Raw genomic sequence first — 26802 nt, 5'->3', positions numbered from 1 at the left:
AAAACCGGCAGTATATTTATAGTGTCCAGCCGATATCTTTATAGACCGGTACGTCGGTACTTTCTCCACCGATGTGTCACTACCTTTTTTCCGATGTCCCCCTGCTTAGCTCGGTGATAACGTGCGTTCCTACCACTCTAGCGGGCCCGGGTTCGATTCCCGGCCGGTTTGGATATTTTCTCCGCTAGGGGACTGGGTGTTGTGTTGTACTCACCATCATTTCTTCTTCATCACCGGCCCGCAAGTCGCCCAATGTGGTGTCGACTGAAATAAGGCTTGCATTTGGCGGCCGAACTTCCCCGGTTGGGGCCTCCCGGCCAACGATGCCATACGGTCATTTACATTTTTACCTTTGTCCGATATACTGAGGGCTCGACAATGATGTTTTTTTCAAATATTGATGTATCGGATTCTCGGTATTTTTAATAAATTAACAGTTCTAGTTCTGACAACGACTGACACCTTTTGCGTATTGAGAACAATGCATAGGCGTCCAATACAACACGGGCTCCAGGCTTGTCCAGCATATGCATTTTATGTTCGAGCATGCATTCCTCGCAGTGTTTCCATATTTTTGTGCAACTCCTGTAGACTCGTGGGTGAAATTTGACCTCAATTAGATGGGGACTCAATGTACTATACTTTCAAACATTACTGTATTTTCAAACATCAAACACCACCTAGCGAAGTTTCCGTTCTCAATGTCCCACCTGTCAGTCTCACGTGACATGCGGTCATGTATTCGCGGCCACTACAATTTGTATACCAATATTTGTACCAAGACTAGAAGTGCGATTCTATCCAAGCATAGCTGCATGTATTCGCCGAAGGTAAGAATCATCGTCTCCTTCAAGGTGCCACTACCAGTCTGGCTCTTCGTTGGTAGTCTAGGGCAACGGTTTTTTTTTTTTTTTTAAATTCCTTTACTTTTGCGTTTTAGGAGCAGACCGAATGTCTTATGACTAATGCGTTACACGCAGTTCCTTAACGTAAATCCCTCTTTAATTTGATGTTTTTTTTAGTATATTTAAGAAATTTTTACCGCCTTCTCTTGCTAGATAGCACCACATTCCTACCTTGTTTTTATGTATTTCTTCCAAGTAGGAATTCTGCAGATCCCTCAACAAGATGAAACGCGTCAATAAAGCTTCAGCTAGACTGCTTTTTATTCCGTTTTCTCTGCTGTTGTCGTAACAGAATTAATTATGATGCCCCTTGTATATATAATTTAAAAAATTTATTACTACGTTTATAGACAAGTAAATAATCAATCCGTAGCGACTGTGAGCCTAGTAGAAAAATTTTCATCCGATAACAATTCAGTGACAGGCATGACAAACGGTAAAAATATGTTTGAAAAAGAGATAGTTCTGGCGCCTCTTACAGAAAGTGGAAAGTATAAGAAAGGAAGGGAAACGATACAGAATTAATTGCGATGCGCCCTGTATATATAATAACAAAATTTTTTTACTACGTTTATAGACAACTAAATAATCAATCCGTAGCGGCTTGAGCTTGATAGAAAAATTTTCATCCGACACCAACTCAGTGACAGGCATGACAAGCGGTAAAAATACGTTTGAAAAAGAGATAGTTCTGGCACATATTGTAGAAAGTGAAAAGTATAAGAAAGAAAGGGAAACGATAAAGATGCTAAGACTATGAACTTTTTTTTCTACGTCACCATCTATAAGCAACGAAAAATGGAAATGATACGAGCTTAGGTAATGACTTCCCTACATCTGCAACTGTCGTTTCTTCAGAGTTGAACCATGGCTGGTGCAGGTAAGAGCTTATTTTATTTATTTGTTTCCAAACTTAGCATTTTGTTTCTAAAAAACTGCGAATTTATATTAAAAATTAATTTTATTAGTGTAATTCTTCATTGTTACAATCAGTAGACAGGTTTGTAATCAAAGAAGTAAAAGTCAGATGATATATAAAAAAATTAGGAACATAATAAGAGTCTCGACTATCTGGTTACTACCGTCCAGCCCGATGTACTGCACAACTTTCACCTTCACAGCTTCGAGTATGCATTGCAAGCCGGCGTATGTCTCGATTTCCCTAAGTACCGTGAGTAAATCTCTACTATATCATGGAAAGTGCGAATTTCCTTGTGCACCATGTGCATCATTTCACTTTTCGTATGTTTAAGTTAAATACACTGCCGGGAAAAACAGTACGCCCATTTAGAGGTTTCTAATTCACGCAGAATTTGTTGATGTAACAGCGCATATGGAGTACATGAAATGATTGCATTTACAGATCAGTAGCACAAGTGGTTCTGAGGTACTAGGTGTCGGCCGATGCTGAAACACCCATATTAGTTCGTGGTGTAGTCTCCAGAGGCGGCAATGCAGGCGCTGACTCTGGCGTCCAATAGATATTACAGATGGCGAATGCTGTCCTGGGATACGTTATGCGACGCCTGCTCGACCTGTTCACGCAGTTCTGTAAGAGTTGTTGCTTGATGAGTCGCACGAGTCACTTCACGTGCCATCATATCCCACATATGCTAGAACAGAGACAAATCTGGAGGTTGTGCTAGCAAGGGAATTTGCTGCACGTCTTGCAGATCACGTTGAGTTGTTAGGGCAAGCAGTGTCCGATTGGAGTAACACATCACCTTCCTGTTGTGATGTTGGCAAAAGAATTGGTCTAACAACATATCGCACGTAGTAAATGGTTAGTGTACCCTCCAGAAACACCGAAGGTGAACGAGAGTTGTAATATTCATTGCACTCCAGACCATAAGGCCTGGGGTCGCGACGTGTGTGTTGGACAAAAGCACTCTACAAGACAGCGCTCACCAGATCTACGTCGCATGCGCTAACATCCATCACCTGCGTGCAGATAGAATCTGCTATCATCGCTTCCAAGTGATCCTCTGAAGGCTCCAGTCGAGCCGTGCACGTCGATGTTGTGACGTGAGTGGAAGATGGGCTAGAGGTGTGTGCGCCCGTAGTCCCACTACTAATAACCGGTTCGCAACAGTAAGTGTTTAAAAGTCTTGGTTCACAAGGCCTTTTATCTATGCTGTAGTACCTGTAAGACCTGCACTGTTGCCCTCACAATGCGAGGATCCGGGCGGGCGTCTATGCTGCGTAGACGTCCAGAACCTCGTCTACGGGTTTGACAATTTTCACGTGACCACTGATACTAGCATCGTCGCACAGCTGACGCAGCAGGTCCGACTTGTGTGGCTGTTCTCCGAAAGGACCATACCGCCACTCGGAAGGACACAATTTGACCCATTTCGAACTCGCTCAGGCTGTACGTAAAACAAGTGCGTCTCCATGGCATGCGTGCCTGCTTGCTTCACACGTCTACAACGCACTGAGCCTTCTGCCTGTGAGCATTCTCTGTAATACACTACTGACCATTAAAATAGCTACACCACGATGATGACGTGCTACAGACGCGAAATTTAACAGACAGGAAGAAGATGATCTGATATGCAAATGATTAGCTTTTCAGAGCATTCACACAAGGTTGGCGCCGGTGGCGACACCTACAACGTGCTGATATGAGGAAAGTTTTCAACCGATTTCTCATACACAAACAGCAGTTGACCGGCGTTGCCTGGTGAAACGTTGTTGTGACACCTCGTGTAAGGAGGAGAAATGCGTACCATCACGTTTCCGACTTTGATAAAGGTCGGATTGTAGCCTATCGCGATTGTGGTTTATCGTATCACGACATTGCTGCTCGCGTTGGTCGAGATCCAATGACTGTTAGCAAAATATGGAATCGGTGGGTTCAGGAGGGTAATACGGAACGCCGTGCTGGATCCCAACGGCCTCGTATCACTAGCAGTCGAGATGACAGGCATCTTATCCGCATGGCTGTAACGGATCGTGCAGTCATTTCTCGGTCACTGAGTCAACAGATGGGGACGTTCGCAGGACAACAACCATCTGCACGAACAGTTCGACGACGTTTGCAGCAGCAGCGACTATCAGCTAGGAGACCATGGCTGTGGTTACCCTTGACGCTGCGTCACAGACAGGAGCGCATGCGATGGTGTGCTCAACGGCGAACCTGGGTGCACGAATGGCAAAACGTCATTTTTTTGGATGAATCCACATTCTGTTTACAGCATCATGATAGTCGCATCCGTGTTTGGCGACATCGCGGGGAACGAACATCGGAAGCGTGTATTCGTCATCGCCATACTGGCGTATCACCCGGCGTGATGGTATGGGGTGCCACTGGTTACACGTCTCGGTCGCCTCTTGTTCGCATTGACGGCACTTTGAACAGTGCTCGGTACATTTGAGATGTGTTACGACCCGTGGCTCTAACCTTCATTCGGTCCCTGCGAAACACTACGTTTCAGCAGGATAATACACGTCCGCATGTTGCAGGTCCTGTACGGGCCTTTTTGGATACAGAAAATGTTCGACTGCTGTCCTGGCCAGCACATTCTCCAGATCTCTCACCAATTGAAAACGTCTGGTCAATGGTGTCCGATCAACTGGCTCGTCACAATACGCCAGTCAGTACTGTTGATGAACTGTGGTATCGTGTTGAAGCTGCATGGGCAGCTGTACCTGTACACGCCATCCAAGCTCTGTTTGACTCAATGCCCAGGCGTATCAAGGCCGTTATTACGCCCAGAGGTGGTTGTTCTGGGTACTGTTTTCGCAGTATCTATGCACCCAAATGGCGTGAAAATATTTGTCAAATGAATAGCCGTTTATCATCTGCAATTCTTCTTGTTGTAGCAATTTTAATGGCCAGTAGTGTAGAATACGCACAAGTGCCGCCCTGGTAGTTATGTCACTACGCCATCTGTTGGCGGACGACGTTGATACTATTATTTGCACGTCTACTGCTCTACAGATGACATATGCCATCATTCGATCAAAATCGACCTCGTCTTTCCAAGTATACTAAGTTTTTCTTCCGGCAGTGTATTATAACATTTATCTTTAAATAAATACAACATTTCTTCTTTGGTATCTTTTCATGCAGTTGCTTTTCAAAAGTACGCTGCATTTGACAGAGGTACTGACCTGTATTAAAAAGTCAGAAAAATACTGATTCGAGTATATTTTGTTGAACAGAAACGTGTGTATCACCGGTAGTTTCGTTTCTCTGGCCGCCTTCGACAGAACGGTTTCCTTCAGACGTTTCGCCAACCTTGTAGTCAGCGCCATTTTAAATATTTCCTTTCGTAGGGTCGATATTTTTAATAATGTTACCGCTCGTACCTTTGACAATCCTGATCGCGGATGCCAGCAGAACGTCAGGAAACTGTCGACAATAACCTTTTTCTAAGAAACGAACCAGCTAGAAATCTGCTAAGACGGCAGCGAAATCCTGAAATATTTTATGCAGTGTATCCCAGCACGGATGGTGAGTATTTAGGGGCGTGACAGAGCCGACCATTCGAAGCAAAACAGTCTAACAATCGTGGGGTCCAAAATGTGTGCCGGTACCGTAAGAGCTATGAACACACTTCATTTTAGATAGCCAGAAAGAAATCTCTTCTACTGCAAGTTCTTTGCTTTCCGTATTTTGGAAGGAGGTAGTATGTACCAAAACAAGAAAAAATTGTGTTGTAAACATGGGTTCTAAAATGCATACTCCATGAGCACCAGTTCAGTAGAAGAGATGGTTTCACAGTAGTGAAATGAGTACAGCAGGTGCTCATGGCTCTTAAGGTATGCTCTTTAGAGCCCATGTTTACTGAACTTTTTTTTCTTTTTTTGCTTCGTACTACTATCTCTCAAGATACAGAAAGCAAAGAGCTTACAGTAGAAGAGATTTGTTTCACAGTATCTAAGATGAAGAAGTGCTCATAGCTCTTAAAGTATGCATGTCAGAGCTCGTGTTTACTAGACTTTTTGCTTCGAATGATCTTTCCTGTCATATTGCTGAATATTACCATTCATCCTGGGATAGCCTGTACAAGTAAGATGTGTTTTTAATGATGAAGATAGGGCAAGAAGTGACCTTTCACGGAACTGGACTTTTGTGAGATTATGCCAAATCATCCACAGTTCAGTCTTTATTATCGTAAGGATTCATAGCTCGTTAATGCCCCTACTTCTTTCCTTAAAGCTTTTATGGCAGCCATTTATTGCAGTTAATACAAAAAATTAGTTTCCATGACATAAAAAATACTTCCCGCGGGTGGTAGTATTTGTTATAGCTAAAAAATGTTCATAGCGTCATACACATCAGTTCCATGCGAAAAACGTGGTACAAAGCTAGTTGACAATACTTTGTTTTTGTTGCTGTAATTGTTCCGTTATCTGTTGCAGAGCAACACAGCAGGTTGTAAGATGGAACTGTCTGGGTCCCCTGCCTCTCTTTCTCTCGTGTAGCGGCTCGCCGCCGCTTGCAAGTATTTTTAGTTGACGCCATTCAAGCCACTTGCGACGAAATGATGCTGAGGACAACACAACACGCAGTCCCCGACCGGAAAAAATCCCCGACCCGGTGCGGCGGGGCGGCCAGGTCGCTTACTGATCTTTAAACAATCAGTCCATCTACCTGGATAGGTTTCAGGTTGTCTGCCCCTTCGTTCTGCCATGGTAGGTACTGGCTTAGCCGACAAAAGCAGCGTTGACGAAAATTCGAGTAAATACCTACACGTGAAAGCCACATAACTCCACTCCATCGGCAGCGTCTGAAAGTTAGTTAAACTATCGAGCGCTCGGGATTCTTGCATGAGTCGTTTGAAAAAATGTCAAAATTTCCTTAAAGATGGTGTATTGTCTATAAAAAAAAGGAAAATGGCTATCAAGTCTGTATTTAATATCCCAATATCAAATATTCAATGTTACTGATTGTCTTTATTACAAGTTCACACCCGAAAGCAGCCAGAAGATATTTCGTCCCATCCGATATTTCGAACTTCCTAAACAGCCACTGACCCACGACTACTTGCGAGTTAACACATATAGTCGTTCTGTAGGCTTCTTCTAAATGAGTGCTCGCCTTGATGTTCCGTTATCTGCACAAAACATGCCACGCGGAGTTTATGTACGACATGAAATGATAGAATGAACATAGAATGAAGGCTTTCACGGCAGGTGTTGTCATCACTTAACATTTCCGGGCTGAGATGCCGTGGTCCATACATAAGACTCTCCCCTGACGTTTCGCCTTCGACTGCGAAAGGCATCCTCCGATGACAATCGGCGAACTGCAACGAGAGCACTAGTGAGACCCATACACACTCCTGGAAATTGAAATAAGAACACCGTGAATTCATTGTCCCAGGAAGGGGAAACTTTATTGACACATTCCTGGGGTCAAATACATCACATGATCACACTGACAGAACCACAGGCACATAGACACAGGCAACAGAGCATGCACAATGTCGGCACTAGTACAGTGTATATCCACCTTTCGCAGCAATGCAGGCTGCTATTCTCCCATGGAGACGATCGTAGAGATGCTGGATGTAGTCCTGTGGAACGGCTTGCCATGCCATTTCCACCTGGCGCCTCAGTTGGACCAGCGTTCGTGCTGGACGTGCAGACCGCGTGAGACGACGCTTCATCCAGTCCCAAACATGCTCAATGGGGGACAGATCCGGAGATCTTGCTGGCCAGGGTAGTTGACTTACACCTTCTAGAGCACGTTGGGTGGCACGGGATACATGCGGACGTGCATTGTCCTGTTGGAACAGCAAGTTCCCTTGCCGGTCTAGGAATGGTAGAACGATGGGTTCGATGACGGTTTGGATGTACCGTGCACTATTCAGTGTCCCCTCGACGATCACCAGTGGTGTACGGCCAGTGTTGGAGATCGCTCCCCACACCATGATGCCGGGTGTTGGCCCTGTGTGCCTCGGCCGTATGCAGTCCTGATTGTGGCGCTCACCTGCACGGCGCCAAACACGCATACGACCATCATTGGCACCAAGGCAGAAGCGACTCTCATCGCTGAAGACGACACGTCTCCATTCGTCCCCCCATTCACGCCTGTCGCGACACCACTGGAGGCGGGATGCACGATGTTGGGGCGTGAGCGGAAGACGGCCTAACGGTGTGCGGGACCGTAGCCCAGCTTCATGGAGACGGTTGCGAATGGTCCTCGCCGATACCCCAGGAGCAACAGTGTCCCTAATTTGCTGGGAAGTGGCGGTGCGGTCCCCTACGGCACTGCGTAGGATCCTACGGTCTTGGCGTGCATCCGTGCGTCGCTGCGGTCCGGTCCCAGGTCGACGGGCACGTGCACCTTCCGCCGACCACTGGCGACAACATCGATGTACTGTGGAGACCTCACGCCCCACGTGTTGAGCAATTCGGCGGTACGTCCACCCGGCCTCCCGCATGCCCACTATACGCCCTCGCTCAAAGTCCGTCAACTGCACATACGGTTCACGTCCACGCTGTCGCGGCATGCTACCAGTGTTAAAGACTGCGATGGAGCTCCGTATGCCACGGCAAACTGGCTGACACTGACGGCGGCGGTGCACAAATGCTGCGCAGCTAGCGCCATTCGACGGCCAACACCGCGGTTCCTGGTGTGTCCGCTGTGCCGTGCGTGTGATCATTGCTTGTACAGCCCTCTCGCAGTGTCCGGAGCAAGTATGGTGGGTCTGACACACCGGTGTCAATGTGTTCTTTTTTCCATTTCCAGGAGTGTATATAAGCCATCCTGAGGGCGCCGCTGTCAATCACCTGACGTCGGCTGTGCTATGATCTCTGATATTGCCAACTTTCTCAATTGAAACTAATCGATTGTCACGCTGTTGCTGCAATATTGACATCCACATCCTATGCAGCTTAATGCCTTCATCTTTTCTATTAAAATTATTGCAGTGTTTGGCAATCTCAATGGCCTCTCTGTACATTCAAGCGTAATAATGCGACATCCTTGCTATGACGGTCGTCTCGCTAAACTTTATTTCATGATCATCTCCCTGAAACACACGTTCCGCTACAGCCGATTTATCAATATGTCCGAGGTAGCAGTTCCTTTTATGTTTACCCAGACGGGTGTTGACGCTTCTTTTTGTTGTGCCTATATACCGGTAGACCTTTCCACAACTGCACGGAATTTTATAGACACCTGGTGTAGCTAGAGGATGTCGTTTATCTTTTGCGGATTTTAAACATTCTTTTATTTTCGTAGTGGGTCTGAAAACAGTTTCCACGTCGTACTTGCTTAAAATTTTTCCAATGCGATCAGTGACCTTACTGATGAATGGTAAGAACACTTTCCCCCTTGGGTTGGTGTCGATCCTCGTCCATCCTGGTTGTCTGTCTAGGGCATAGTGCACGATCTATCTCTCTGTTGGAATAGTCATTCTCCTTGAAGGTCGCTGTAAGGTGTTCAATCTCATCATCTAAGTGAGCTGGTTCACATATTTTGTGCGCCCTGTCTATTAATGTTTTAATCACCCCTCTTTTATGTCTTGGGTGGTGGTTAGAATCTTTCTGCAGGTAACGATCAGTGTGTGTGTCTTTTCTCAATACCTTATGATCCAATGAACCGTTCTCTCGTTTGATTACAGTCACACCTAAGAAGTTTAGGTGACCATCGATTTCCTTTTTCATAATGAATTGAATTCTTGAATTAATATTATTCAAATGTAACAGGAAGGCATCCAGTTCCTCTTCCCCATGGGTCCATAAAACAAATGTATCGTCTACACAAAATGCCTACATGAAATGTTCACATGCGAATATCTCCTAAAATAAATCATTCAAAAAGCTCAAACTTCCACAAAATACTCAACACTGTATTCGCTTTTCGTCAGCGACAGGAGGACCGATCAAAAGCCCGAATTTCATCATTTTGGTACAAATTTGATCAGCGCGATTTAACATAGGTGTTTTCCAGAAAAAGGTCCCCGCGCGAGTATCTCGACTCATAGACTTGAAGTACAAAGCGCGGGAAGTGCTGGATTCCGATTTTCTAGTATATTAAGCAGCCAATCAGTCATCTAGAGCACTTCTATACTCGCGGTACTTCTAATTTCAGCCAATCAGATGACCACAAGTAATTTAGACTCGAAATCTCGTAATTCTGAAACTAAATAAAATTTAATGAAAACAAAATACGTTTGCTTTCCACAAAATAAATTACTGATAAATTTAATACTCAACGCCCCTTCTGGCTGCATTTACAAAAGCGGGCTCACTCGGACATAACTTCACAAATTCCTCTACTGCAAGACAACTTTCTCACGCGAACATTTAAATAGTTTTTATACAACGTCACAGTCTCACTTTACGTGTGTCCTCCATTCACTCTCTGGGTGTCTCCAAAACACTCACACGATGAAATAATAATTTCCAAAATACTTTTAATTACGTCAAAAATCTGTGGTAACGAAACTAAAGGAAATTCCAGAAAATTAGATTATATGAACCTATCCTCTTGGTTGTAGTTTCAGTTGATACTATAAATGAGTACATTACAGTCCCTAACTCCGTTTCAAAATGCCAGTACGGTTATTAAGTGTTGTATGTAAGAATTTGTGTTCCCAAAAGTATGGAAGTTATTGATTTAAAATTTTAGCTGTATGGTTGTGTTATCCACAGAATTTGGTATGCTAAGTATGAAAAAGTCGATTAATATTTAACAGTACTTCTTCAGGTTAGTAGACAGTATGTGTGACGTATTGCATGCAGCATTAGACAAAGAAGACGGCCCGCCCGGCCCAGAAGCCAGCATTAACTGTGCCAGCGTGAGAACCCAAACTGTTCACCTCCCGGCTACACGGCCATCTATGTTTTCAATGCAAGATGACACCTCGTAGCAATTAGCTACGGTACACCGACCAGAAACTGAACACGGGCCCCTCCGGCTGGCATCCGTCCATGCTAGCCTCCCAGCTACCGCGACGAACAGATGTCAGACTCAGCGGCGAACTTTCATCAGAGACGGCACAATTCCATCTCGTAAGCTATCTCGCTACGTCATGAAGCGGGAACAGATAACGTTTAAGAAGGAAGTCTATGGGAAGCCATTTCAATTTTTCTTTGAACTTGGCAAGCAAAATCTCTACACAGTAAACTGTTCTGAGAGATTATATCCACATTACACGAAGAAACAGGTTCAGGTTACTCAGAATAAAGTTGGTAAAACCGTATTATTAGGCTGCTAACTATCCAACGTTGTGGCGATTCGATTCTCGCGTGACGACACAACAGAGCACCCTATTGTCTGTTTTCTATCTGCAGTGCCTGCAAAGTCCGTAACTATCTTTCATACACTACTGTCGATCTTCCAGAGGTGAGGCGAGGAATCATCAGTGTGCGATTAACAAAGATAGTTTATAATAACTGACCAGCAAAATGACACATCCTCACTTCGCTTTATTAAAAACCACTTATTATACAGACATTTGTCAAGTTCACTGTCTTTTCCTAATTTCATCGTTTTTCTGTCCACTCCCACATCACTTTCAGCTTTATTTACGAAACTTCTGTCTGTTTCTGTCACACAGCCGTAGATTGCTTCTACAGGTAACCCACACAAACGCGCTAAACTTTAACTTTTTTATCACCATTTTTCACATACTCAATAATTTTTAGTTTATAATTCACAGAATATGGTTTTTGCATCTGTGACATCGAACCAAGTTCGCATATATCTAAACTCAGGATGAATAGCGCACTATGCACTTAAGTGGTTGTGCTCATTTCGGTTACTGTCAGGCATTGTTAGGTGGTCTCATTGTTGACTGTATCTCACTGTTAACCGTGAGATGTGTATTCAGCTTTCTGTCTTGCAGCAGTCCTGATATAATAAGTGTTCAGTTACCCCTGTCCCTTTCGGTTATTGTTTCCAGGGCTTGAAGAGTGTAGGTGAAAATGTCAAACAAGAAAGGGAAATTACACGGGCACGCAGTGTTCAACAGGCTATAGTGACTTTAATAAGAAATTTACTCAAAATTTTATCACTTCGATAAAATTTGGGATCTTTTGGATGGCGGTGGAGGTCGTCAGTCTTATAACGTGTCTGTAGCGGCCATGATTTCCTGTCCTGTGTCACTACCAAAAAAAAAAATGTTCAAATGTGTGTGAAATCTTATGGGGACTTAACAGCTAAGGTCAACAGTCCCTAAGCTTACACACTACTTAACCTAAATTACCCTACGGACAAACACACACACGCATGCCCGAGGGAGGACTCGAACCTCCGCTGGGACCAGCCGCACAATCCATGACTGCAGCACCTAGTCCGCTTTTTTTTTAATTATTATAGTAACATTAAATACAACAAAATATAACACATCCTATTTTTTTTAATAATTTGTATTGAACAAACTAAAAGTACATATATATTCACTATGCAAGAGTTCTTCAAGGTACCATTTAAACATATACAAATGACTGTTAGTTAAACAAAAAGAAATATTAAAAAGAGAAACATTAAATACAACAAAATATAACATATTCTGTCTTCTTCCTTTTTTCTTTTTTTTTTTTTTTTTTTTTTTTGTCGATGCATGAGAACGTGGATGAGGGTGTTGCATCATGTGACAGGTAGGCATGGTACACCCCAACTTTGAGGGGGGGTCAAGGAAGACGCTGCGGAGATAACCGGCAAAAGTTTGTCGGTAAGATGGTTTGTGGACCACTCTGAAAGAGGTATTCTAAAGCCTGTCCTCGAAACCAGATGAGGGAATGGTGTTTGGCAAGAGGGTAGTGAAATGTCTGGGGCAACAACAGGAAATCCGGGGTTACCGTCGTTGGTGGGGCACGGAGGTAAAAGCCCACGATTCGTTGGATGAGGAGCCATACGTTTTGTTTCAGGGGGCACGTAAGACGGTGGTCGTCGGTGTCTTCGAGCTGACAGTCAGGGCAGAGTGGGGATTTGCCATAGACTAAAACGTACCAGAGTGCAGACACAGACGACGGTAAAAAGGGTGCATGCACACACCCCCAAACCGTTCGCCAGTTAATGTCAGGATGCTGTAGCACCATGGGGTCGCAAGGGTTGGACTGCATAAACAAACGATAATAATCTTTAGTACGGGGAGGACGGGTGACTGGAAGATCGGCCCGAACGTAGCTGAGTTCTATGAAACAGTTGGCGACGTGATATAACAATGGAGAAATAGGTGCCACATTGATCGGCGGAGCGAGAGAAGCTGGTCGGAGGATATCTAAGAGACTGCGTGTTAAGCGCGGGACCGGCCCCTGCCAGTGTCGCAACAGAGTGTGGACAAAGAGGGCAGAAGATCGTGCCCGCACGTTGACGAGTCAGAGGTCACCTTTTGCAGGAGGCAGTGTTAGAGTGTGGTAGCGGACTTTGAAAAGTGCCCCTGCTGACATGAAATATCCAAAGGCTGATTGGATGCGGCGGCCAAGGAGTAACGGCATTAGGAGGATCTGGGCGACGTGTACCAGTTTAGGGGCGACATAAATGTTGACATAGGACACACGTTGGAGTTGGTTTAAGTTACGGTGCACTTGACCGCGGACATGGTGCCGAATCGACTGCAAAAGCCGCCGGTAAGCCAGGGCCACTGTTCGGTGTGTGGAGCTCGTAAATTCGATACCCAAGTAACGAAGGGTGGCACTGACTGGGAGTGGGGTCGGCACCATAGCCGGGAGGCCGCGCCCAATGTGCATCATATTCGATTTACGGACATTAAGAATGCTACCAGAGAGACGTCCATACTGGTGGATCCATTGGATGGCGTCATTGAGCTCCGTGGAGGAGCAGGTGAGAAAGAGGAGATCGCCCGCATAAGCCCTACAGTGAAAGGTGTAGTCACGCAAAGTGAGGCCCTGCAGGCTAGAGGTAAGTCCAGTGATGAGGGGCTCAAGTGCAATGGCATATAGTAAAGTAGACATAGGGCATCCTTGACGCACAGAGCGGCGTATAGGAATCGGTCCTAGAAGCCTCCCATTGGCTTGTACCATCGAGACCGCGGGAAGTAGTAATCGGCGAATGGCATCGACAAAAAGTAATGGGAACCCCATACGTGTTGCCACCATGAGGAGGAATGGGTGTCGAACGCGATCAAAGGCACTCGTGAAATCGACGGATACCAGTGCTGCACGAAGGCGACAAACCGACGCCAGTGCAATGAGGTCACGGCATTCTCCTAGGGCTGTTTGTAAGGTGGCCCCACAACCAAGTGCAGTCTGCTCAGGTGAGAGGACCGTAGGTAAGACGGTGCGTATGAGCGCTGCTAAGAGGCGTGCATAGATTTTATAGTCTGCATTCAGTAGTGTAAGGGGGCGATATGCAGAGACATGAGACCCTCCCTTCGGTTTAGGAACAGGTAGAAGAATGCCAGTGACGAATTCAGGTGGATTTGGGAAGGGCGGAGTAAAGAGTTCCCGAAGCATTTCCGTCCAGCGAGGAAGCATTAACGTGGTGAACGCCCGGTAAAACTCCACTGGGAGACCATCTGGTCCGGGTGATTTGTTCTTGGCCCCTTTGTTGATCGCATGTACCACCTCTTCTGCGGTGATTGCAGACATCATGGACGTTGACTCCGCTACGGTGAGGGTCCGATCAGGGGAAGGGCGGAGATCATCAGGAATGGGCGTCGCCATCGGTTCATCATCATAAAATTAGCGATAATGTTCAGCAAAGGCAGACACCACTGCCGCCTGTGTTGTGTGGTGAACACCATCGGAGGTCGTGATGTTGGGGATGAAAAGTCGATGTCGACGACTATGGTCGGATGCGGCATGGATTGTGGATGGGGTTTCGTCGTGGAGGAGGTCTTGTCGTCGGGAACGCACCACGACACCATGCAGTCGTGCACGTTGAAGAGAGAGGGGACGAGCTTTAGTACGTTGTCGTTCCCTATGGGTGTCAGGTGATGGAGGGAGCGCATCGAGCTCACGGAGGACGGTGTAGTGAAAATTTGTGGTGTCTCGATGCCATGCTGCTGCTTCCTTGCCACATTATATGAAGAGCTTTCTGATTGCAGGTTTGGCACATTTGAGCCACCAATGGAACGTGGATGTGTACTGCGGAAGTCGTCTTTCGCAAGACGCCCATGTAGTGGCAATACATTGTCGGCAGTGTGGATCATTAAGGAGGGAGGTATTAAGCTTCCAGTAACCTCTGCTGCGCCACACTGACTGAGGTGGCAGAGCCAGGGAGCAAATGACGGCGCAGTGGTCCGAAAATGCAAGGGGCCATCGTTCAGCTTGGGCGACTTCATTGCCAAGGTGGGCAGAGACATAAAACCGGTCCAGTCTGCTCGCAGAATGTGCTGTATAATGGGTAAAACCGGGGGTATTGCCATGAATTTTCTCCCAAACGTCCACTAGATGAAAATCTTCGATTAAGGTGAGCAGCGCCGGGCATGGCGAATAACCAGGCATTTGGTCCTGCGGATGGAGGACACAGTTGAAATCGCCTCCCATGATAAGGCGATCATAGCGTCCAGAAAACAGTGGCGCCACGTCATGTCCGAAGAAAGTGGACCGCTGCCGACGGTTCGTGGAGCCAGACGGAGCGTAGATATTGATGACGCGCGTGTCGAAGATGGTAACAGCCATGCCTCTTCCACAGGGAAAGATTGTCGTGTCCTTAAGTGGGATTCCTTCGCGTATGTAGAAAGCCACTCCACGCCCTGACTGATCACATGTGGACGTGTATGAGTCTAAGCCGTAGACTGGTGGTAGTGTGGCAACGCGTACTTCCTGAAGAAGGGCGACGTCGACGTCAGAGGCCCGAATCATGTCACATAGGAGTCACATAGGAGTTGCAGCCGATCATGTTAATGTTCAGCGTGGCAAACCGGTACGTTTGTTTCAGTGGTGGTGGACGCGCATTTACCATCACCAAGGGAAGGAAGAGGAGGGCACCGACAGGAAGTCCCGTCCCATCAGCTGCAGTGCCTCGCTTCTGATGTTAACAGGCAGCCTTGTCCGGCGGAGGCAACTCATCCGGAGGAGGGGGCGTAACTTTGTCAATGTCGTCGGCCCATGCTCCTGTGCCGTGGGTCTGTCCAATGTCCATGGGAATTGCGTCGCGGTGAGAGAGATCTGGAGTTGTCGGCGGGGAGACAGGCGTCTCAACCGGCGCACCGATCGTTACATTGTGCATGGCGACCTCCATAGTGGTCCCGTCCTGCGAAACGTCTTGTTCATCGTGAAAGTTGTCCGCCAACGTCTGCGTGGAAATGCCGGCTGGTTGGGTGTCGTCTTCGTCGTCGCGGGTCGCGACGCTTTGAGAGCCCGTGGGTGAACGGCGACGGCGTTTGCGCCTACGTGGCGAGCGTTGTTTGCGCACGTGTTCCTCAGTGTCGGACGACGGCAAGGAGGAGCGTCGACCTGGTTCGAAGGCGTCGGTGGGTACAATGAAATTGTCAAACAGGTGTTGTGAAGAAGTACTGTTCTCCTCAGCGTCCGGTGCGGGAGCCTGTTCGGCGGCAATGTTGTCAGGTGGGACGTCCGCACCGTCCATAGGTGACTGGGACGGTGGGACGTGGCGATCGGAAGGACCGGGCGACGGACTGGACGAAACTGTAGACGTGGCGAGAGCCGCTGCGTAAGTGACCGGTAGGGCGGTCATCGTGGGTGTGACGGACGCTTCCGACAACGGGAGCTGCGCGACACGTCGTTGAATGCATTCAGACCGTAGGTGACCTTCTTTCCCGCAACCGGAACAGGTCCGAGGTAAGCCGTCGTACATTATAATGGCACGGCAGCCTCCGATACGTAGATAGGAAGGCACGTGTTTCTGCAACTCGATGCGGACCTGTCGAACACCGTTTAAAACGGGATAGGTTTGAAATTGTACCCATCGTTCGGCGACATGTTCCAGAACGTTGCCATAGGGACGGAGCGCCTCGATTACGACGTCTGCAGGTAGTTCGAACGGCAGTTTGAAGATCCTTATCGTCCGTGTGCCGAGACCTGCGTGATCGACGGTAACAGGTCCGACGTTGCCGTCGGCATGACAGAAGCGCAGTCCACGTTTTGCCTCTTGAAGCACCTTGTCGCACGCCGCATCGTTCATCATTTTGACGTAGACGGTACTGCTAACTATGGACAAGTGGATACCAATTAGATCCGTTGGTGGTATTTTAACTTCATCGCGAATAAATCTTTCTACCTCCAGGGCCTTGGGTCGGGCGAAGTCGGAACAAAAGTTGAAACGTAATGTCTTCTTCCGATAGTTGTGCGCCATGGTGGTCTACAAGGGAAAACGGCACTTACAGCGGCCGAAGTAAACACAAACACACCGTGAGCGCCTCGCCCGCAGCGCTCTGGCGCGTGACCGCCTCGCAGCACTGCCGGCGGCAGACTGACCGCTTGGCTAAACCCTGTGTCACTAGTCACTACCATCTCAGAATAGTGCTTATAGCCAACATCAGCAATTATTTTTTCTATGAAGTCCTCTACATCGTCTGTAGACTAGAGCTTCACCTAGTACCATGGAAGCAAGGCCGGTTTAAGAACCAAGCGAAACACGACACCGCGTGGGGAGGGGGAGTGGGGGGAGGGGTGCAAGCTGAGAGGGCGCAAGAGAGGCCGCAGTGCAGAATCTTTATACCGGTTGTATCATCCCCCATTCGGATCTCCGGGCGGGGACTACTCAAGAGGATGTCGTTATCAGGAGAAAGAAAACTGGCGTTCTACGGATCGGAGCGTGGAATGTCAGATCCCTTAATCGGGCAGGTGGGTTAGAAAATTTAAAACGGGAAATGGATAGGTTGAAGTTAGATATAGTGGGAATTAGTGAAGTTCGGTGGCAGGAGGAACAAGACTTCTGGTCAGGTGACTACAGGGTTATAAACACAAAATCAAATAGGGGGAATGCAGGAGTAGGTTTAATAATGAATAGGAAAATAGGAGTGCGGGTTAGCTACTACAAACAGCATAGTGAACGCATTATTGTGGCCAAGATAGACACAAAGCCCATGCCTACTACAGTAGTACAAGTTTATATGGCAGCTAGCTCTGCAGATGACGAAGAAATTGAAGAAATGTATGATGAAATAAAAGAAATTATTCAGATTGTGAAGGGAGACGAAAATTTAATAGTCATGGGTGACTGGAATTCGAGTGTAGGAAAAGGGAGAGAAGGAAACATAGTAGGTGAATATGGATTGGGGGACAGAAATGAAAGAGGAAGCCGCCTGGTAGAATTTTGCGCAGAGCACAACATAATCATAACTAACACTTGGTTTAAGAATCATGAAAGAAGGTTGTATACATGGAAGAACCCTGGAGATACTAAAAGGTATCAGATAGATTATATAATGGTAAGACAGAGATTTAGGAACCAGGTTTTAAATTGTAAGACATTTCCAGGGGCAGATGTGGACTCTGACCACAATCTATTGGTTATGACCTGTAGATTAAAACTGAAGAAACTGCAAAAAGGTGGGAATTTAAGGAGATGGGACCTGGATAAACTGAAAGAACCAGAGATTGTACAGAGATTCAGGGAGAGCATAAGGGAGCAATTGACAGGAATGGGGGAAAGAAATACAGTAGAAGAAGAATGGGTAGCTTTGAGGGATGAAGTAGTGAAGGCAGCAGAGGATCAAGTAGGTAAAAAGACGAGGGCTAGTAGAAATCCTTGGGTAACAGAAGAAATATTGAATTTAATTGATGAAAGGAGAAAATATAAAAATGCAGTAAGTGAAACAGGCAAAAAGGAATACAAACGTCTCAAAAATGAGATCGACAGGAAGTGCAAAATGGCTAAGCAGGGATGGCTAGAGGACAAATGTAAGGATGTAGAGGCCTATCTCACTAGGGGTAAGATAGATACCGCCTACAGGAAAATTAAAGAGACCTTTGGAGATAAGAGAACGACTTGTATGAATATCAAGAGCTCAGATGGAAACCCAGTTCTAAGCAAAGAAGGGAAAGCAGAAAGGTGGAAGGAGTATATAGAGGGTCTATACAAGGGCGATGTACTTGAGGACAATATTATGGAAATGGAAGAGGATGTAGATGAAGATGAAATGGGAGATATGATACTGCGTGAAGAGTTTGACAGAGCACTGAAAGACCTGAGTCGAAACAAGGCCCCCGGAGTAGACAATATTCCATTGGAACTACTGACGGCCGTGGGAGAGCCAGTCCTGACAAAACTCTACCATCTGGTAAGCAAGATGTATGAAACAGGCGAAATACCCTCAGACTTCAAGAAGAATATAATAATTCCAATCCCAAAGAAAGCAGGTGTTGACAGATGTGAAAATTACCGAACTATCAGCTTAATAAGTCACAGCTGCAAAATACTAACACGAATTCTTTACAGACGAATGGAAAAACTAGTAGAAGCCAACCTCGGGGAAGATCAGTTTGGATTCCGTAGAAACACTGGAACACGTGAGTCAATACTGACCTTACGACTTATCTTAGAAGAAAGATTAAGGAAAGGCAAACCTACGTTTCTAGCATTTGTAGACTTGGAGAAAGCTTTTGACAATGTTGACTGGAATACTCTCTTTCAAATTCTGAAGGTGGCAGGGGTAAAATACAGGGAGCGAAAGGCTATTTACAATTTGTACAGAAACCAGATGGCAGTTATAAGAGTCGAGGGACATGAAAGGGAAGCAGTGGTTTTGAAGGGAGTAAGACAGGGTTGTAGCCTCTCCCCGATGTTGTTCAATCTGTATATTGAGCAAGCAGTAAAGGAAACAAAAGAAAAATTCGGGGTAGGTATTAAAATTCATGGAGAAGAAATAAAAACTTTGAGGTTCGCCGATGACATTGTAATTCTGTCAGAGACAGCAAAGGATTTGGAAGAGCAGTTGAATGGAATGGACAGTGTCTTGAAAGGAGGATATAAGATGAACATCAACAAAAGCAAAACAAGGATAATGGAATGTAGTCTAATTAAGTCGGGTGATGCTGAGGGAATTAGATTAGGAAATGAGGCACTTAAAGTAGTAAAGGAGTTTTGCTATTTGGGGAGCAAAATAACTGATGATGGTCGAAGTAGAGAGGATGTAAAATGTAGGCTGGCAATGGCAAGGAAAGCGTTTCTGAAGAAGAGAAATTTGTTAACATCGAGTATAGATTTAAGTGTCAGGAAGTCGTTTCTGAAAGTATTCGTATGGAGTGTAGCCATGTATGGAAGTGAAACATGGACGATAAATAGTTTGGACAAGAAGAGAATAGAAGCTTTCGAAATGTGGTGCTACAGAAGAATGCTGAAGATTAGATGGGTAGATCACATAACTAATGAGGAAGTATTGAATAGGATTGGGGAGAAGAGAAGTTTGTGGCACAACTTGACCAGAAGAAGGGATCGGTTGGTAGGACATGTTCTGAGGCATCAAGGGATCACCAATTTAGTATTGGAGGGCAGCGTGGAGGGTAAAAATCGTAGAGGGAGACCAAGAGATGAATACACTAAGCAGATTCAGAAGGATGTAGGTTGCAGTAGGTACTGGGAGATGAAAAAGCTTGCACAGGATAGAGTAGCATGGAGAGCTGCATCAAACCAGTCTCAGGACTGAAGACCACAACAACAACAACATCACAGCTAACAGCAAAAATGAATGCGGGTGAAAGTATGCAACAGCAGCCGGCTGGTGTGGCCGAGCGGTTCTAGGCGCTTCAGTCGGGAACCGCGAGAACGCTACGGTCGCAGGTTCGAATCCTGCCTCGGGCATGGATGTGTGTGACGTCCTTAGGTTAGTTAGGTTTAAGTAGTTCTAAGTTCTAGGGGACTGATGACCTCAGATGTTAAGTCCCATAGTGCTCAGAGCCATTTGAACCATTTATACAACAGCAGAAGAAAAAACGTTCCAGTAAACAAAGGTCTGTCAACGAGCCATTTGCGTGATGATTACAAATTTGTGGTTACGAATTGCCTCCGACTTCCGTATCAAGTATTGTCGTAGTCAATAAAAATGTAGTTGGAATTTACACCTGTCGATGTCCCCATCTAATACCTTACCTTACCTAGCTGGTGGTGAAAAGGGTTTTTGAGAGCTCATGTTGATAAACACATACCTTAGGTCACATTTTGTCATGAGTGATAGTACTGACTATTAACTTTAGCCACTGGATGTGATGTCTTGAAGCCAGTTTCTATTTTGAAAGATTTTTTATGTAAAAGACTAGAAAAATTGCAATATTCTGTTTTTATCCAAGGAAAATCTTGTCACTACATATACTGAACAACTGTGAGAATTATACATGTAGTTATTAACAATATTTTTCTTTGGCATCATTCAAAATTTTGCGTCTTCCGTTCTATTTGCAAACATAAAATTTTTGACCGTTTTCATCAAATTTCAGTACTTTCGTGGCAAACTTTCTAAAATTTGCCTACGTACTAGTGAGTTTTCTACACATGTTAGATGCTAATCATCCAGTTAAACATCGTCTGTACGTTTAATACATCAGCTTAAGGTTACACGATTTTTTTTGGTGTCCCTGTTCCATTTTTACGAATGGAAAGTGAACCAGTTACAGAATTAAAAAGTTTCATTATCAAATTTTATGCTTTCAGCAAAAGCCTTTAAAGACCTCAGGAGTTTGCTTAAATCCTAATGAATTATTTTTTTTCTTTTATTAGTTAGGCCTGGAACAAGACCCAGAAATTTATTACAGTTACAGAGGAATGTCTGTGTGATACTTATTTATTTAAAAAAACCTATTTCTAGGATCACTTAATTCACATTCATTTTCAAAAGTGTTACCAACAGCCTAAAGATAACCAACTAATGTGTGAAGACGGGGGGAAGAAGGCGTCAAATTATATTTCGCTTGTGTGGAAAAATGGTCTCGAGACGACCATGGTGTGGAAGCTATCGCCTGATTTCTTAACACCCTTTGTTCCACGCTGTCGGTATGTTGCTTTCCTTGCCGAATCTGAGAAAAACCTCCTCATTCCGGACCAGTCCATTTACTTTTCAGCGTCCTTCTATACCAAATCTCAATGCGTCGACTCTCTTCTCTTCCATTTTTATTACAGTTCGTAATTCAATTACATGCAACTTAGTGCTGCAAGGGAATATGCTCAGCAACTTCTTTCTCAGATTAAGGCTTATTTTTGATACGAGCAAGCCTCTTCTGACGAGGATTAATCTCTTGTGCCTGTGCTATACACTCTTTTTCGTCTGCTAAGGGGTCCTCAGTTTTGATGTTGCTTGTCGCTAACATTATTTTGCTGCTACTACTAATTTCGACTTTGTTTGTATTGTATTGTATTGTATTGTATGGAACTGGGGACCTAGAAATGACGGAGAGGCTTCATCCCCGCCGTAGCCCTCGTGGTTAACAACCCCACAACAGGCTACAGCAGTCCACTCACCCCACCGCCGCCCCACACCGAACCCAGGGTTGCTGTCGCTTCGGCCCCCAGTGGACCCCCCACTGGGAGTGTCTCACACTAGACGAGTGTTAACCCCAATGGTTGCGTGGTACAGTAATTATGGTGTACGCGTATGTGGGGAATGTGTTGCTCATCAATCGCCGTCTTAGTGTAACTGAGGCGGAATAAGGGGAACCAGCCCGCATTCACCGAGGCACGTGGAAAACCGCCTTAAAAACCATCCACAGGCTGGCTGGCACACCAGACCTCGACACTAATCCGCAGGGTGGATTCGTGCCGAGGACCGGCACGCCTTCCCGCCCGGAAAGCAGTGCGTTAGGTCGCACGGATAACCGGGCGGGCTTCTTTGGTTTACTCACAATCCATATTCTGTATCTCGTAGACTGTTCATTCCATCCAAAAGCTCGTATAATTCTTAACTCAGTTTCACTAAGGATAGTAATGTCATCGCACATTAAAAGAACCTGCAGTAGAGTAGAAGTTGGCTTGACTGTAGGCAGAAAGAGTTTTAGAGCAGTTTTTTGATGTTGCTGAGCAAGTCTTAGAATAATTTTTAAATGAACACACTGCTATTTGACTGAATTGTTGTTTATTTAATTGCGACCTGGGTTTCGGCCTTTTATGCCATTTTCAAGTGACTCAGTTTGTCTGATTAACGTATATTGCAGCACACCAAACTCTGAATTGCTTTAGAACATTAACGGTATTCAAACATTTTCCAACAATCCTTTTTTTTATTGTACAGTCATAACCGCCGCAGGAGATATGATGCAGTTTCAGAATTCTTCTTATGATGGGCAGTCGTCGACCAGGTGAATACTGAATCCAGCGACATGAAATTTCCATGCTGCGTGTAGAATAGCCTTCCACCTCGCCCAATCTCAGCGACGCTCATGAAGCAAAGGAAAAACAAACAAACACTGTTTAGTTTTTTACTAAATAACTATTACTGTGATAAACCATTAACTTTGTTATACAGGGTGAAAAAAAATTCGTGCACTCGGGCTTCGCAACGCGATTCCTCAAACACGAGCAATACAAAAATGTCTGTCACAAAATTTCATCCTGCGCATATTCCCGGCAGTAAATGGATGTCAAAGATTGGCCGTTTGTCAGCACAGTAATCACGTGTACGGTAACTACTTCCGTCAGTATGTGGAAGTAGCACTGTGAAGTTGGGGTAGTTGATAGCATTTCAGCTTAGCCTTCAGGAGGCCGAGGATCGATTCTGGATCGGGGTGTATTTCTTTCTATTTGCTAAATATAGTTTCGTGGTACGGTATCTGGCGTCTTAATCGTCATAAAGCGATTATAGCGATTGTTCTACAAAACATTTGCACTTACGTACTACTGACACAGAAATGGAGCCACAATCCTTTTGATTGGCCAGCTTTTAAGATAGCCTTTTGCATGCCATGGACGCGAATCGTTTCGTACCATTGCAGCTACTAGATTCCAGACCTATTTTCTCTGTACACTACCCCAATGTTCCCATCGATTAGTGCCAACCATTATTCGTGTCAGGTCCCGGTCCATTACATTACGTTGGGCCTAGCGTCACCAGTACGCCTAGCGACATGCTTTACAAATAACTTCCAAACCAGGGACTATTGTTCTCGCCCTGTAAGAAGGCGGACCAATTTTCAGCCATTCTGCGCATCCCCATCCACTAGCCACTGACAGCCAATAATATTCATTCTCTTATCGGGAGGCCAACACATAGTTACAGCTAGAGAGCGAGAATCTCGCTCCTACATGCTGCACTGTTGCCGTACTTCGCGACAACCGAGTTATTCATTCAACTGTCAATTTTTTTCTTTTCTTTTCTTGCGGCAGTATAGCTGTGAATGTGTAGATGTAAATGGTTAAGTGCGATTAAAAGAAAGTCAGGTGACGGCAGTAAATGTAAATGCTTCACAAGCAGGCGAGGGGGATTATTTACTGCATTTATAGCTTTTTCAAACGTGAATTTGAAAGCAGGTCTCCTTCTGTTGATATCTGAAAACACATGAATAGATCCCACGACCATGTGGTGTCGGCAAGAGAACTGTAAACGAAAGTGTCAGAGATACAGGGACTGTAGAAAAAGTTGGTTTCATGTCGCCTGGAAAGCATCGAAATCGCAAGGAACCTGCAACATAAATGGATAGTTTTAACAACGATGTTTAAAGTGCTCCATGTGAATGAAGAATGCCCGACATCACAGAAACGTACTACAGTTTTGCAAGCTTAAGTGGCAAGCGCTTTGTCAATGTAATGAATTTTAAAAGATGTTGGTTCCAGATATGTTGAGAAGAGAGTCTTTAGTTCAAAGAAGTGCCATAGATGCAGCATGAACTGTATCGCACATAAAGATTCACGATACAAGAGAAGGAGGTAGCTCAATAGCATATTACCTTGATGAAACATGGGTCAGTTAGAATCATTCCAGGAAGATCTGCTGGAAAATGAGTGATGGTGCTGGCGGTATTAAAGTTCTCATAAGAATAGGTTCTAGGATAATTATTCTGCATGCTGATTCTTCTTCTGGTTTTGTTTTTTGAGGATAAACTTGTATTCACGTGTAAGAAAAACAGCACTGACTATCATTCGGAAATAAACGCTGTAAGTTTCGTGACGTGATCCACCATTTTTGTCATACTTTGCTTCGAAGTCGGTCATTACCAGTTATAATTCAACTGTTACAGAGAAAACACCTAATACAAACAACAGAAAAGTGGATATTTTTCCGGGCGTAACAATAAAAATATTAAGCACAATACAATCCAGACTCGTGGCGATCTCCCGCAGCTCGTTAATTTATACAAGTCACATGATAGAACGTACAAATATGACTTCCCTGCACGTCAATGGTGTCACTGCCAGTGTAGCCCCATGGAATTAATATGGGCAAAGAGTTTTAAGGCTATGTGGGAGGAAAAAAACAAATCATTCAAGATAACATGCACTGAATCGCTTGTGCATGAGGCAACAGACAACATCCCAACTTAAAGCGTGGGCACAGTCGGTGCGACATGCTGAAAAGCTTCAGAAAGAAGAACTTGCCAGGGAAGTGATGATGGATGTAAGCTTTGAACCCATCATCGTAAATTTACAATCAGATTGTTCAGAAACAGACTCAAATAGAAGTTACGATGGTATTTATTGTAGACTTTGGAATAAAGTAATAATATTTCTTAGTTTTAAAGACCCATGATTTAAAAAATGTGTTTGTCAACATATCAGTTCCATACATAATAATGAAAACTTCCTATCCTTTCTGATTAGGACTTCGTATCTTTTTAATTATGCAGACTATAATGTTCAACACATTGCCCAAGGAGAAGTTTAGCTTCTCCCACCATGTTGTGTGCTCTAATAACGCAAGAGAATTTAGCTGAATAAACTCGTCAGAAGTCCGATATTTCCACAACTAGACCTCTGTCCTTTTCGAGGCACGAACTGGATAAGGCCCTAAAATGACAGTAACTGTTACTTGTCTGGATATCAGTGGTTTTCGATGTTATCGGTCAGCATTCCCTGGAATTATTCGGAGATGATATTTAATTGTTTGCTTGTTCAATGGATTATAAATGTGGTCTATCATTGTAATGTCGGACGCGTTAGTTTACACTCGTAATGCCCATTAACAGCAAAAAATATGTTAATTTACTGACCATTTTTAAGATAGCCTTTTACATTAGCTTTTTCTACCACCAATTCATTTTTACATGCAGTGATTACACTTAACTATAGTCAAACACATCCACACACACACACACACACACACACACACACACACCTTACACATTTTTAAAAAATATGGTGAGTAGAACCAGTTGCCAAGCAAATATAATGATTTCAGTTTGTGTTTGAAGTTAATTTTATTCTGCATTAAATTTTTACTTATAGTGCAGTTCAAATCGCAATAAATGGAAATTATTCCAAGCAGTTTCAATGACCTTGTCGTTATACCATTGTCATTTTGAGAGAAATAGTACTTCACGTCTTCACCAAGCTGTATCAGCTGTTCTCGCCTCGCGACGTCACGCAGAATAAATCTGGGGAGCAGTGGACGCAACGTCGTCAGGATGTGAATTAATATTTCCCTCATGACGACTGATCGAAATTGGTTTTAATATTTATTATTCCCCTCATAGATTTTAACGTATAATATGATGTGCCGTAGGCAAACGAGCCTGACTGTTGGAAGAAGCAACGCAGTTCGGCAACGTGGCCTTTGTTTGCGCTCTCTGCTGCCGCGCATGAGCAGTTCTCATCCCCCCCCCACACACACACACACACTTCCTTTCCACTCCGCCGTCCTAGGTGACGCGGGCTTTAGTTGCTAGCAGATTAACTCGCCCGTGACAGACTCCTTGTACATTCGTACACATATCACATTTTTTTCTTGTGCTAATGTAAAGCAGGGTGGTAGACGTATGACGTACACAAACGATGAATATGTGGATATGCTTCTGGTCCTTGGTGCATCCGATAACTGAGCTGATGTTGCCACGCCTAGATATCCTAGTCGACGTCATCCAGATAAAAATGATTTTCATGGTCTGGAGCTTTGCTTTCAGGAGACAGGTTATTTCCTTCTAC

Source organism: Schistocerca serialis, chromosome 8 (genome assembly GCF_023864345.2).
Source record: "Schistocerca serialis cubense isolate TAMUIC-IGC-003099 chromosome 8, iqSchSeri2.2, whole genome shotgun sequence".
Lineage (NCBI taxonomy): Eukaryota > Metazoa > Arthropoda > Insecta > Orthoptera > Acrididae > Schistocerca > Schistocerca serialis.
Note: the sequence above shows the minus strand (reverse complement) of the source record.